A 13,502-nucleotide genomic window follows, 5' to 3' on the forward strand; every position below is an offset into this window, starting at 1 on the left:
AAATGTAACTTGTGCGTATATTTTTAGATCCGTTTCAAATTTTGCCAATATAATCACGATAGTCGTGATCTCGTTACAATGCTGATGTGATTTCAAAATGTTTTGTATAATATATGCGTAAGAAGAAGGAGCCACTGTATATAGAATTATTCATTGCTTTATATCTTCGTTGCTTTTTAAAACGTATCGATTCGATTAAACCAGCAAGTGATAAATGAAAAGGAAATGTTAAATGTTAAAAAAAAAGGAAAAAAAAGAAATTGAATACATCGAATTGATATATTTTGACATGAAAATTTGTAGAACGACGTGAATGGCATTTAATAAGCAAGCATAGGTGTATCGAGGTATTAATTAACGTGGCATCAGCGCGATTAACGAAGGCGGGAAATTAATTAGTCAAGCGCGGATTTGACGGGGCGGTGGTTAATGAAGTGTAGAATTGTTGGAGTTTTATTTAATTACTCGGTGCCGAGTCGAGGACGCTCGTTAAAAAATTATAACGTCGTTAAAATTTTAACGAGGCCGGCTGGGCAGAATTTTCGAAATGTTCTATCATCGACGCCGCGAGAAAGTTTTTAATTAATTAGCCATAGATCCCGCGCAGAATGTCAATGAATTTGTTATGACGCTATTAAAATGCCGAGCAATTATTTATAAATCTGACAGACTAATAGCTCAATCATTCAAAAAATCTTTCCGTTGTTCTTCCATTTTTTTTAATCCTTCCTTGACTAAATTTTTATCCGTTCCTTTTTGAAATAACCTCGAATTTAACCCTTTCATCCTTTCAGAACGATAATTCCATCCAATGTTTTATGATTTTTACAGTACGTTCGCACTATGCAATATCCTTTTCCTGAACTAATTAACAGAGAAATACTACAACTGAATTAATATATCGAATCGAAAACTCAAATAAAGAAAGGTAATTTGGACAGATTCAAATGAATTTGGACGTACTCGGATTAATATAACACGTGAAAGAATCATTTCCTATAATCTCCGCTAACACAGTATTTCAATGATTTTCTTCAGAATAATTTACGTAGTCAAATATGTGAAACTCACGTTAAGCCATGAAGTAAATAATTCGTTTGAAAAAAAAGTCTAATTGTAGAATAAACGATAAAAAGTGTCCTACTAATTGTATGTATCCTAATGAAATTGAGAAAGTTACAAAACACGATGTTGATCGATTTGACTTTTAAAGCTTCGTTTAAGAGTGCAAGAAAGTAGCGTAGAATGTTAATTAGATGCTTCCAGCTTGTTCCCTTTCCTATTCACGTGGCGTAGCTAGACAACTAGCGCCATCAGGCCAGATCTCCTTCTAAGAGCATTCGAAGCGCCACAAAAGCGTTCGAGCGGAGTGGACGAAGGCCGTGCGACGTTTACAAGGCGTCCGATTAATTTCTCGTCGGTCGGGATGAATCTTTCGGTCCGCAGGAGGAACGTAAGGGCCGGTCTTCTGGCCTTTCATGGCCAGGAGACGCTGAAGGCTCCGCGGCACCCACGGCACCGATTGTAAATTAGGGCAAATTGATCGCAAATCAGCCGAGCCGGACGAGAGTCACTCCCACACGATCCGTCCGGGAAAGGGGAAGAGACTCAAACATGCCCAGCCCAGGACTTTGTACGCGAGACCAGGCCTTGAACGACGATGAGAGAGAAAAGTAATGCCCGAACGGTCGCGGGTTTATTGGCCATCTTAGTTTCCAACGATCGCCGCGAATGTAAATCCTCTAAACGACTAACGCGTTTAGCTTTGGTGTCTTGGCTTCAGGGAACGTTCCTAGGATTGGTGCTCGTTTATGCGCTCCTTTAAACAATTAGGCAATCGTTCTTCGCGTCGTTTTGATTTTTATACCCGGCCTTTTGCGGTTCTACATATATATATATATATATATATATATATACCCTGTTCATAATTATTAGCACAGCGTAACTTTATACCACAAGATGTAATGATTAGAATAAAATATCAAGAATCAATCGATCGGACAGAATTTTGCATTCATGCCAGATAACGATTCAAAAATGAGAGGAACAATTATGAACATTAATAATTATGAACATTACAAAAGCTAAGAGGAAAAATCTGGAATCGAATAACAAGAAATAATCCGAACGTTGCAAATGACTAAAATAGTCGAGGAAAGACATAATCTCGTAAACTGGTTTACATTATGACACTGAATGCATGAATTTTATTTATCCCACGTTCTATAATCTTTATCTGTCTTGATCTAAGGTCTCCAATCTTGTTCCAGATAGATGAACCTTGACACTCACGTTCTACCGAAAATTATAAAATTATAGTAGAAATATGTATAACCCACTTGTTGATACACAATGATAATATTAGTTGGAAAATTATCATGCAAGAGATGGCGGGTTTAAAGGAGTGTAGCCCACGAGTACCTAAGAATCTTCTTGATAACGATTTTAAAAGGATCCTTGGAATCCCTGACCATCGGAAGAGCATCGTGTCGTCGAGCTCTGTCCCGAAGCATCTCCAGAATTCAACCACCCGTTCTCACCTGGACACCAGAGAGGCAGGCACCTTCCGAGGGTGAGAGAACTGTACCAATGTAACAGTTCGGTGCCTTTAAGCGGCTTCGAGACGGCGGCATCGGCGCCCTCAAACGCGCCGACAAACGTTGTCCCGCTAGAAAGCCCTCGTTCCGCTAACCCTTTCCCAAAGCCAAGCCGCGTCTCGTTCTCTCATCGTGAAACGGCGATCGAAGGACCGTTTTCGGGGACCAGGTGCGAATGGAGAACAGGCCGAAAGTTTCACGTCGATGTGGTCTCGTTAGGCATTCGCAAACAGAGGATTCCATTCGATCAATCGCTCGCAATACCATGAAGCTACCCTAAAATTTGCAATCCTTATGCTATACTATAAAATGCAATTACATCATAAGAGGACTGCGAATATTTCGGCTTCATTTTTAGCAATACAATTAAAAATACGGAATTTAGGTAGAGAATTTGCTTGATCTATCGAATATTGTACAAAGTAGTATTCTTTGGATATTTTATATCCATTCTGTACGTTTATGAAACTTTAAACATAAGATTGGACAAAATCTAATTACAAGTAAAAGGTTAATTGGACAGTCAAGCTTCTAAGATTCTTGTTATAGCTTCAATCGCTCGTGTTCTGTGTTCAATCTGTGCACAAAACTTCTAGGACACTAGCCATTTTCAATAAAACTTCCATACTTGGTGTGGACTATGACTTTTAAGTAATATACTTTCTTCGTCGTCCAAACTGTCAACTTGTGCAAAATATTGGAACGCAATTCAGCTATACAACTCTTTTCAACTTTCAAGAAGATATGGTAACTGTCGTAGCAGTTTTGGGCTACGGTGTGCATGCGTGTAGTACTTCACAGTCCAGTTCTCAAGATTCCACTCGCATCGTACGCGCGATAGCAACTTTCATCACAAAGAGGAACGATCAAAAAGCTGCATCAGAATGCCTCCAGTCTTCCTTTATCCCAAAGCAAGAACCCAAACAGGAATCCCAATGCCGAATCTCTAAGAACTTAAAGTTGACGATGTCAATTAACAATCCCAGCCGCGGCCCAATTAATCAGCCAGGGCATAACCGAAAAACGAGAAGCAAGAACCGTGGACAAGCATCAATCTCGCGTCGGTTGCCAGCGTAAATCCGCTCCGTCCGACACTCTCCGTTTCCATTATTCCTCTTCCCATCGAAGACACCAAGCCAGGACCGAAACAAGCCGAGTCCCGAGAGAGAGGGAGAGAGAGAGAGAATAGAGGTAGAAGGCTCGAGTCAAAGCGACCAAAGCCACGGATATCTATAGCCCACGACGAAGAGGTGTACACGACTAGAGAGGATGGCTCCCGGTCGCGCTGGATGGACACGGACAGGTCCGCATTGTATTCTGCGGCCAGTAAATCCTGGTGCTCGTAGTGTAAATGAGAGCCAGTCGGGGCGGGGAACGGTGGTACCCGGCTAGGCTTGGACCAGAAAGGGCCAAGGCTCCTCTCCGCTTCCAACTAACGCGCCGACGATGGCGAAACAGAGACGGAAAGATTTATCTGCGAGCCGCGAGCACGCCACGGCAAGCCTTTGTCGCTGGCCGCGGTGAGAAGTTCGCATTTTTCGCCATTTTTTTCCTACCGTTCCGCGTCCGTTTCCGTCTCCTTCCGATCCTTTCGTCGGATTTTTTTCATAGTTTCTTCTTCTTCTTCTTCTTCTCCTGCGCAGTTCTTCGTTTGGTGGACGCAAGGAAAGGCGGAGGAATCGAGGGAATCTGACGGGACTCAACGTGCTTGATTGTCCACGGCTTGTTAGGGATACTTTGCATTTAGAGGAGAATTGCCAGATGGAGTATGAATTAGAAAAGAAGTTGGAGGTTGCATGATTATGTCTTAGGGAAGATCGATTTTATGTTTGGTTTCGGTAATGGATACTGGAGGGTGGGTTGGCAATAGGTGACACGAAACAGATACGAGTTAGTGTCGTGTGTGTTTCGCAGGGAATTTGTAATTAATCCAGCTGACACGTTGTTGACTAGGCGTGACTAGGCGTGGTTGCTTTTATTTCCTATCATTGTTCTTTATTTCTTTCTACTAGAGACAAAATAATCGACGATTATATCTTATACAAAGGTTAATCTCTATATTTTGGTTGAACCTATGATAATACGCGAGATCTTAGGCTACCAAATAAGCTGTCGATTTCGTTAAACAAACAGCTACATGAATTTAATTTAGGTCGAATCAGGGATCATAGTCACCATGAAAAAACAACAGAAATGTAAATAGTTACATTTCTTACTTCGATATAAAGTTTGTGAAACGACACGAAATATACCAGGCAAGCTACAAAATCCACATTTTTCGTCTTTAACTTTTCCTCTACTCGACCCACTTCCATTCTCTCCAGACAAAGCCATAATTGCAATCAATTCCTCTCGATCTCGCGATCATTGCTCACGAAACCATTCCAATCGTTCAGAAGCACACTAACGGCGTCCTCCATCATTTCTTCCATCTCTTCCAGCCCGAAAACACAGCCACAAAAGTCCGTTTCTCCCAAAACCATCCAGCCCAGATAGACAGTTGGGTCAGACGTCGGAGACAGATCGATCGATCAGTCTAAAAACGTGTGCAACCTTAATTTCTCCGCATGGATCGTCACGTAGGACGTCCCTTCGCGTTCCAGAGGGTCGGCCAAGAAAGCGAAAGCCGACCGCCGAGTCGGCCACTTTGCATAGTTTAGCGCTGCGACACCTCCCGGTGTCAATTAAATCCTCGTCGGCTATCGGACTGTGTCGAGTGGTCCATGGGTCCCCTTCAACTCCGAAACTAGCCCCCTTGCCTCTGTCGTGGACGAGTTTCGACGCCGATCAAAGACCACCGGGCATTCCAATTGCTTCCTAATCTTCGTATCGTCGGAGCCAGGCTTTTTTCTTACCTTTTAGCCTTTATCGGTTACGAGTTTTTGATTGATCTATATGGTTCCCTGGGGTGGTATTTTTTTCTTGATAGGATAGCGAGCAGGGACCAGTTGTCTCGAAGTGATTTTATCGGGCTTCGATATTCGAGATGAAGTTCATCGTGGAAAATCATTCGGTATAGAACGATGCTATGATTAATTACTTGATGAAGGTAATTACGTGTTATTGTATATTAAATCTACTGTTTCATTTGTATATCGTTATTGATTTATTTATGTACTTCAGCTTCAGATTAATGAATATCAAAAAATATTTACACAGCTTGGAAGGAAGTATCGAAAAGTGGTGATCGATTATGTATTCGTGGCTGTTTTCTATCGCGAGGAAATAAAATTCTAATTATAAGCACACTTAATTATTAAACTGCGAATTTCCATGCGCTCGTAGGAAATTAAAAATCGATTACTAAACATCGTTAGAATCTACATAATATGCAAAAGTATGGAAGATATCCAAAGTATAACGTTAATCGTGATATTCAGTGGATGAAATTAATTTTTGCTTAGGTTCCATTTGTTTAATTGGATTTATAAGAATACGAGTCTGCATAAAAATTCACGGTTTACCGATCGCTAACCCTAAAACTACCCCTAAGAACTTCTTCAACGTTTCGAAATATCTTGCAGCAAGAAAATAACAATGGCTATTAATTTTCCCTCACTTTCTATTTCGAAATGGTTTCTCGGGTGGAGAAACATTCTACGTGGCAGACAGACGCGGAAAAAGGATCCGTGCCTAATGGGAATCGAAGGAAACACGCGGCCCAGCCGGAGGTCCTCGCAGAACCAATTTGTATGCTGATGGCTATCTCCGTGGAATAATTTATAAACGATATTAAACCGTGCTCTTTGGCCGGAGCACGCTACACGCTTGGTACCGGCCAGCCCTCGGGCCCACCCCTTTGCCAAAGGGGGTGGTCTCGAATTTATCGTCGGGAATGCAATCTGTCATCGCGTATTGGCCGCGACTTCTGCAACTATTAAATGTAAATCCGTTTCGATCCACCGGGAACGAGTCAATCGATTCTACCACTAACAGACGACTCGCAAGGTGTAAGTGGCTTAAAAGGGGTGATTTTTAAATGATTTCTCAATGGTTAATTTCCTTCAATTTATTCGAAATTTATTTATTACTTTCTTAAGTTTATATCATAATTAGGAAGCGGGGATATTTTTCGAATTTATTTTCTATTTGTCCTTTTCTTTTTGGAGAAGCGTTTTGATCTATCGAGAAGGGAAATAGAGTTTCCAAATATAGTATTGGAAAGTGGAGTTTTCGTACTTTTCGAGGAGTTTTATGAGATAAAATATGGAGATCTTAAGTTTCATATTGGACAAATAAAAAACTGAACACGACTCCAAATGCAAGAGGAAATTTAACCTGGAAAATTCCACCGAAACGTCCACTTTAAATTCATAAAAAAGAGCACTATACTGCTATCTTTGAAACTCAACAAAATAATTAATTATCATTTAATTTCGATAATTACCAAGAGTTGTATTTTCTCGTATGTAAGCAAAGCACCGAATATAATAGAAAATTCAAGCTGAGAAACTCCAACCATACGAGCTTCCATCTTAAACGTTCCAAAAGGATTTATGGAAACTTATCATGGTCATACGAAAGCTATTAAGAATGACGATAGCCTAACCCTAATCCTAAACATGGCATCTGCTTGGATTTCACAAGGACGCAATTTGCGCATAAATGTTGCTAACAGGGAAAAACACGTTAAGGGAAGGAGTTTCGTTTCGCGAACGACTTTTTAAGAAACCGCTAATCCAAGCTCGAGGGGGTGGCGGCTATGCTAATATCGAAGCGGAAGGGGATACAAGGGGGTTGGCCGTATTCAGAGACAACGAAAAGACGAGCAGCTTTCGTGATCGAATCGATTACCGCGAAACTGGCTGGCTGCTCGGCGAACGCGCGGAATAAAATCGAAAAACGAGCCGCATAAAAGTCAACCGATACGTATCTCTTGCCTCCGCTGGAATCCCTGAGCCCCTTCCAACTGTTCCCGTGTTTCGTGATGGTTAAGTGATCGCGTTTTACGTGCCTCAACTCGGATCGTCGATTATTGCTTTCGTCGAGTTTAAAGGGCAGGACATTGATTCGTTATCGAACCCGGCAAATTACTTCTGCTTGTCTTTCGGCGTTTGAAAGCAAGGAGGACATTGAAATAAGAGGGTAAAGAGAACGTAATTATGTTAGGAATATTGGTTTCTTTTGTAGATTTTTCTGCTGATAAATTTCTATTACTCTAAATAAAGAGATTAAACAGAACACGATGCAGTGTATTAAGTAGGAATATCGATTTCTTTTATGGATATACTTGGCTTCCAACAGAATTTCTATTGGAACCACAAGCCAACTTTAATTCGATGCTTGTAATTCGTTGCTTATGATCTTTTTCTTCGTTCAAATGTATTTCTGTAATTTAGATATTAAACAATCTTCAGTTTAAATAAATAAATAGATGAAATTGAAGATGAGAGAAATGTCTGATAGCTGTGACACTTATCGTAACTGAATATTTATCTTGCTTCTTTGTGACATGTATTAAAGAATATGTCAGATGTTGGATATTAAAGAATATTTAGTTACAAGAAATAAATAAATAAGATGATGGAAGTAGGAGGAATAATCGTCTGCTTTTGCTGACAATTTATAGTAATCCAATCCTTCTTCTCTCTTTCTAACTTACATGTTAGATATTAAACTTAAACAAGTTGATAAATACACTAATGAAAAGAAACTGATTAACTTCAGTAACAACTTATTCACAGTAGTTTAATGTTTTCCTTTCTTTTCTTATGTCACAAATTATACATGTTAAAGAGTTCCCTTAAAAGAATAAATAAATGACAGAAGAGAGATAAACCTACTAAATTACTTTCTGAAGCAATTTACATTTTAATGTAATTGAAATTTCTGCTATCTGATACGCGGTCTCAGAATGAAAATTACTCTGTGCCGAATGAATTAGTACGATTAAATTCTACGCAACTGGCAAGGTTCATGAAGTGTTTCAAAGAGGCAAGTCTCAACATCGATGGAAATAATTCTGCTAATAGTTTCATGCTGAACACTAATGACAGCCTTGCTACAAGAGTTTCCTATAATTAGCGCCAAGTCGAACTTCAATCTCTTTGGTACCCGCAATAATTCACACCTGCAACAGCCGCTCCCTGTCTTATTAACTTCGATACAGGGAGATACTTTGTAATTCAAACGCGTCCCAACCACCAATTAACCAGAAGGAATTCCATAAAATCGCGAGTCTCCTGAGTAAACTGTTATATCTATCTATCAAATAGTTTCGTCGTTCACACTATTAACGTTTAATGAACATCTTTCTAAATTCCTAATATCTTCGAGTTTCTATCATAACATTGGTAATTTACGAAATAAGCTTTGAAGCATGGTCATTGATCTAGCTAACTTTAACATATTAAAGACCAAATTATTGTTAGACGTATATAAATAAATAAAGTAGATTAAAATGTTAGATATGTGCATTATATAAATCAAAGACATAATAGAGATTTCTGTAGTTTAAAAACAGTGCTATAAACGGTTCAAGTTCTTCGAATATTATTAAATTGTAGTATCTAAATTTTATTCTTTATTATTACTTTATTATTACCGCCAGTTGTAACAACTATTACTTCCCAAAATTTTCTGTTACGAGCGATTTCATATTTCCAGGAATGTAACTAAACAAATGGAACGATAAAGATTTATTTCACGTACTATACATTATAGCGAGCGTTTCGCTTTAGACGTTTTCAGAAATTCTTACACGTCATGTAGGTATATTTTTTGCATTTTTAAATTTCCAATAAATGCATAAATATCCGTGATGTAATTACGATTATGGAAGATTAATACTCTGAGGCATCGAAATTACCAACATAAATTTCATTAGTGGCATCACACATAATGCAGTTACTAATTATTTATTTCCTACTAAAACTTCAAGGTATAAATTTTCTGTATCTGATACAGAGATGAATAAACGTAAGACATTTTGAAGATAAAATGTCAGATAAAGATCATCGTTTCCTAAATTAATCGCACTCAATTTTTTGTTATTTTATTACAAGGAATTAAATGATCTCTTGAGCTTATAGACAGTATTATTCGTCGCAAAAGAGAAGAGAAATAAAACGTGAAAGAAAGAAAAAATTCGGGTGAAACGTTCCATTGGTAAATAAGCGGGCAGGCCATGACCTACTCCACCGCAAAACGCTCGAGACCAGCCACATTTCCTGGCAGTTGGTATTTTCTCCCGACCCGAAGGTTCTTCCTTCCCTTCAATTTCATCTTGCTTCCTGCAAGACTATCCTCGACTTAATAGCGTTCGCGGATTCGACGTGCACGCACGCCACTCGTAATTGCCCGCGCGATGTTTGCAGATGTAATTGTGTCTCGCGGTCGAAGCGACCACGATAGAACATTTATTGGCACGAAGTGGTTGTTTACCCTTCGATTTTAATATAGACGGTCCTGTGGATTTTGCTTAATCCGGCACGAACCTTTGTTTGCCTCCACTTTCAACTAATTCGTGTTTTACACGTTTACTTGTTGGTCAGATTTCTGTTATTTATAATGATACATGTTGACAGGTGATTTTATATAAGACAGTAGTCTATGATATGTTGTAAAATTTCATGAATTATTTGAGAAGATATTGACAGGATGATTATCACAGTGGCGATGAGTTCAGGCTGGAAAATGAATATTTGAGAATATTTTATTATTTACAATGCTACTTGTTAACGAGGTTTAATTAATCCAGGCTTAAAATAAGTTTCTGTCGTGGGAAGTTGGACTGACCTAGGTATAACCGAAATTTAAATTTACATAAACCTAATGGAATTTTAATTTAACACCTTGTATGTCAGCAGAGTCTGAGCTGTTCAACGCGAGAAGTTATTGCCACATAATGCAAATCATCTCTAAATGATAGCTTCCTGATTCTCTTCTTTTATTATCTACTGTACAGTTGCTATGGAGACAATATACGTCATGCATATTTGTCGCATGATATCTTAAATTCACCTCGAGACCTGATCGAAGTTAAATATATATCCAAAAGCAATTTAAATCCACGTTAAATCAAATTTATTTAATCTCATACGGAGCACGTTCAGTTCCTGTTTAGTTCGAGTATTATTGCAAGGGATGAAGCAAAAGATACAAAACACAGTATCCAAAGATATAAAGTCCAAAATACACTACGATAACTATAGACGTAATATCTACATTATTCCAAAGGATGATACAAAAATACAAAATATATAGTGGCGGTCGAAAGAAAGTAAGATTGGAATGGATGCATTCGAGCAATTTTTACATTAAACACTTCTTACTATGTTAGTAACAATTGTCATTTCTATAATATATATATTGCATTTATTCATTATATTTTAACTTTTAAACTTCCTTTGGTTCGTCACTCTAAACTCCAAATACAAAATCCAGAAGACGTACTAATGATATATAATGAAACTTTGTTCAGCCATCTGAAGATATCATTCCAGTCTTATCCACCAGATATAAAATTTCGAAATATCTACTAACAAAAAATACAATTAAAAGATAAAAAATAATTACATTTTCTCACCTTAATAAGCTCGTTCCCGCAGAGATTAATTTGCACTTAATGCAAGTTAATCTATAATCAAGTTCTATTTAACCAGGACTTAACCGACGTCTAAATCACAGGGATCGGTAATGAAAGAACGCTGAAGTAATCCCGTGTTCGCGTTCACCGTTCGTTAATTGATTCCGTTTAGCTGGAACTAGGCAACAACTTGGACGAGCAATTATCGCCTCTGGCCGTGGTAAAAAATCGGCGGGAGACACGAGTGAAAGGATTGGAACGGTGTCAGCGGCGGCGGTGAATCGATTGCGTTGCATTAATTGACCATGAAAATGGAATGTCACGGCTCGTAGATTTTCCAGATTAGGCATTGCCGTGACTGCCACTCGTTTCTGCCCGAGAGATTATCGCCATATTCTCACCGACGTGTCCAACAGTCCATGCGTTTTTTTCAATCGTACCAACCATTGCAACACCAACGTGGAAAATCTGCACGATCGTCCGCCATTTTTATCGTATATCTATCTGAATTTCTCACAAGTATAAAAGCGTTTCATTAGACTTTCATTTTACCTTTTCGTTCCTCCAGTTTTATAACGTTTTTCTACTTCGTTCCACTTCATTTCATTCTTTGTATCTCCTTCTGTTAGTTACTTCCGGTTTGGACCGTCTCCATCGTTATTTGATCCTTTACAGTAAAACTCCATTTACCTGAATTGTATTAATCGAAAGAAAATTTGTATTTATGTTAAAGGTAGTAACGTTCACAAGAATAATGAGAAACAGATAAAATAATATTGGGAATATACGTTGTATCACCAATATATGCTGTTAGTTAAGTAATAGGTAATGGATAGAATTGATGAAATGCTATTTTAAAGTTCTATTGTATTTGATTTAAAGATTTATGCCTTTTCTGAATTACCTCGTCTAAACATCTGAAGAATATAAAAAGGGAACAGAGGAAAAAGAATAATAGTGGAGATGGACATCGTTAATTACAAATACTTTTCAATTTTATAATGGCAATGGAATTTCGCGGACACGGCGTAAAATCGCGCACATGAAACATTCATCGCGCTCGAGGATAATCGAAGGAGGTTAAGCATGCGACGAATTCGCCCTGGCGAGCGTTTCAAACATTTATGGATTAACATTTTCATCACGCGACGCTCGCGGTTCGTGCACGCCGAGCGGAAAAATTTATTTCCACCAAGGGCCAAGACGAGAATCCTGTAAATTTTTTACAGGTTAATCGTAAAAGTCTCCGACGCCGGTAAAATAGTCCTCTCGTTTTGCTCGCTTTCTTCCATTCGACAGAATGAATATAGTGCCTCGTGGAATCATTCGAACGCTTACTATAGAAAATTTTCATGTACATATTCTATTTGTTATGTAAAACATTTTAAAGTTTCATTAACTGTAACGAGACACGAGTGTCATGATTATGTTGAGAAAGTTTGAAACCAATCTGAAAATGTAATGTAAAAATTACAAGATATTTACTGTGCAAATATATCTAATAAAAGTAGTGAAAATAGTATACAAATTAATTTAGAAGAAATTAGTATAGGGTATGAATAGCCATCTTGAACATTCTAGGTGTTACATATGGTTCCACTGAATATCGAGGCTTACTAACATAATGGACAATTGTTTAAACTATTTGTGGTAAGAAATATATATTTGCACTAAATATCTTGCAACTTGTATGCATGTACATTTTCAGATTAGTTGGAAATTTTATCGATACAATTACAATAGTCGAGTCTCATAACGGCGCTAATGAAATATCAAGATATTCAAAAAAGTTATCTACAAGTGTTGGAATATCTTCGCGAGCTACTGTATTCTCGAAAAATAATGGAGGGAATAAATATTCATACAGAGAGACCGTCTGCGCGTTTTTCGATACACCTTGAATCATCATCGTTCATGGCCCCGGAGAAAAAACGAGGAAGCCATTAAAAAATTTCAACATCGATTACGGTGATCGTTCGTTTCTTAAAAATTGCAAAATTAATGGGGAACACCCAGGCGAACCAGTCGACGTTCCGGAGATTTCGCGATTACGCCTTAACAGTTACAACGTGTTGCCATTGAGAAAAAAGCTCATAATTACAACTCGCGGCGGTAAACCGTCTTTTTTCACCTTTTTCGCGAACGGAGGTCCGGCTCGAGACGATGCGCCTCGTGAAAGATGAGAGATAATTCATCAATCGTTCCATAGCCATCGATAATCGAACTTTACTTTTTAATCGAGTACCAAGAAATTTCAAATACACCACTATCTTCTTAGGTTTGTAGCCTGATTAGTCATCGAGGTTACGAGGTTTGACGTATTCACGTACAGTAGCTTACGAAAGTATTGGAATACATTATATGTATTAGTCGGAACA

The 13,502-nt window shown here is 38.4% G+C and overlaps 1 protein-coding gene across 3 annotated transcripts in view; it reads right to left on the minus strand.

Annotated features, from left to right (window-relative positions):
* LOC138187631 (Fanconi anemia group J protein homolog) overlaps positions 1-13,502 on the minus strand; it is a 166,545-nt gene that overhangs the window by 151,468 nt on the left and 1,575 nt on the right. For 2 of the 3 annotated variants that reach the window (XM_069128596.1, XM_069128598.1), the window contains exons 2-3: positions 11,677-11,814; positions 11,125-11,592 (exon numbers count right to left, since the gene is read on the minus strand). The gene's annotated coding sequence lies outside the window, so the exon portion shown is untranslated. The remainder of the gene's footprint in view (positions 1-11,124; positions 11,593-11,676; positions 11,815-13,502) is intronic. The other variant, XM_069128599.1, reaches the window with a different exon arrangement.

The sequence above is a fragment of the Bombus flavifrons genome, chromosome 15 (genome assembly GCF_040668555.2).
Source record: "Bombus flavifrons isolate JBK064 chromosome 15, iyBomFlav1_principal, whole genome shotgun sequence".
Lineage (NCBI taxonomy): Eukaryota > Metazoa > Arthropoda > Insecta > Hymenoptera > Apidae > Bombus > Bombus flavifrons.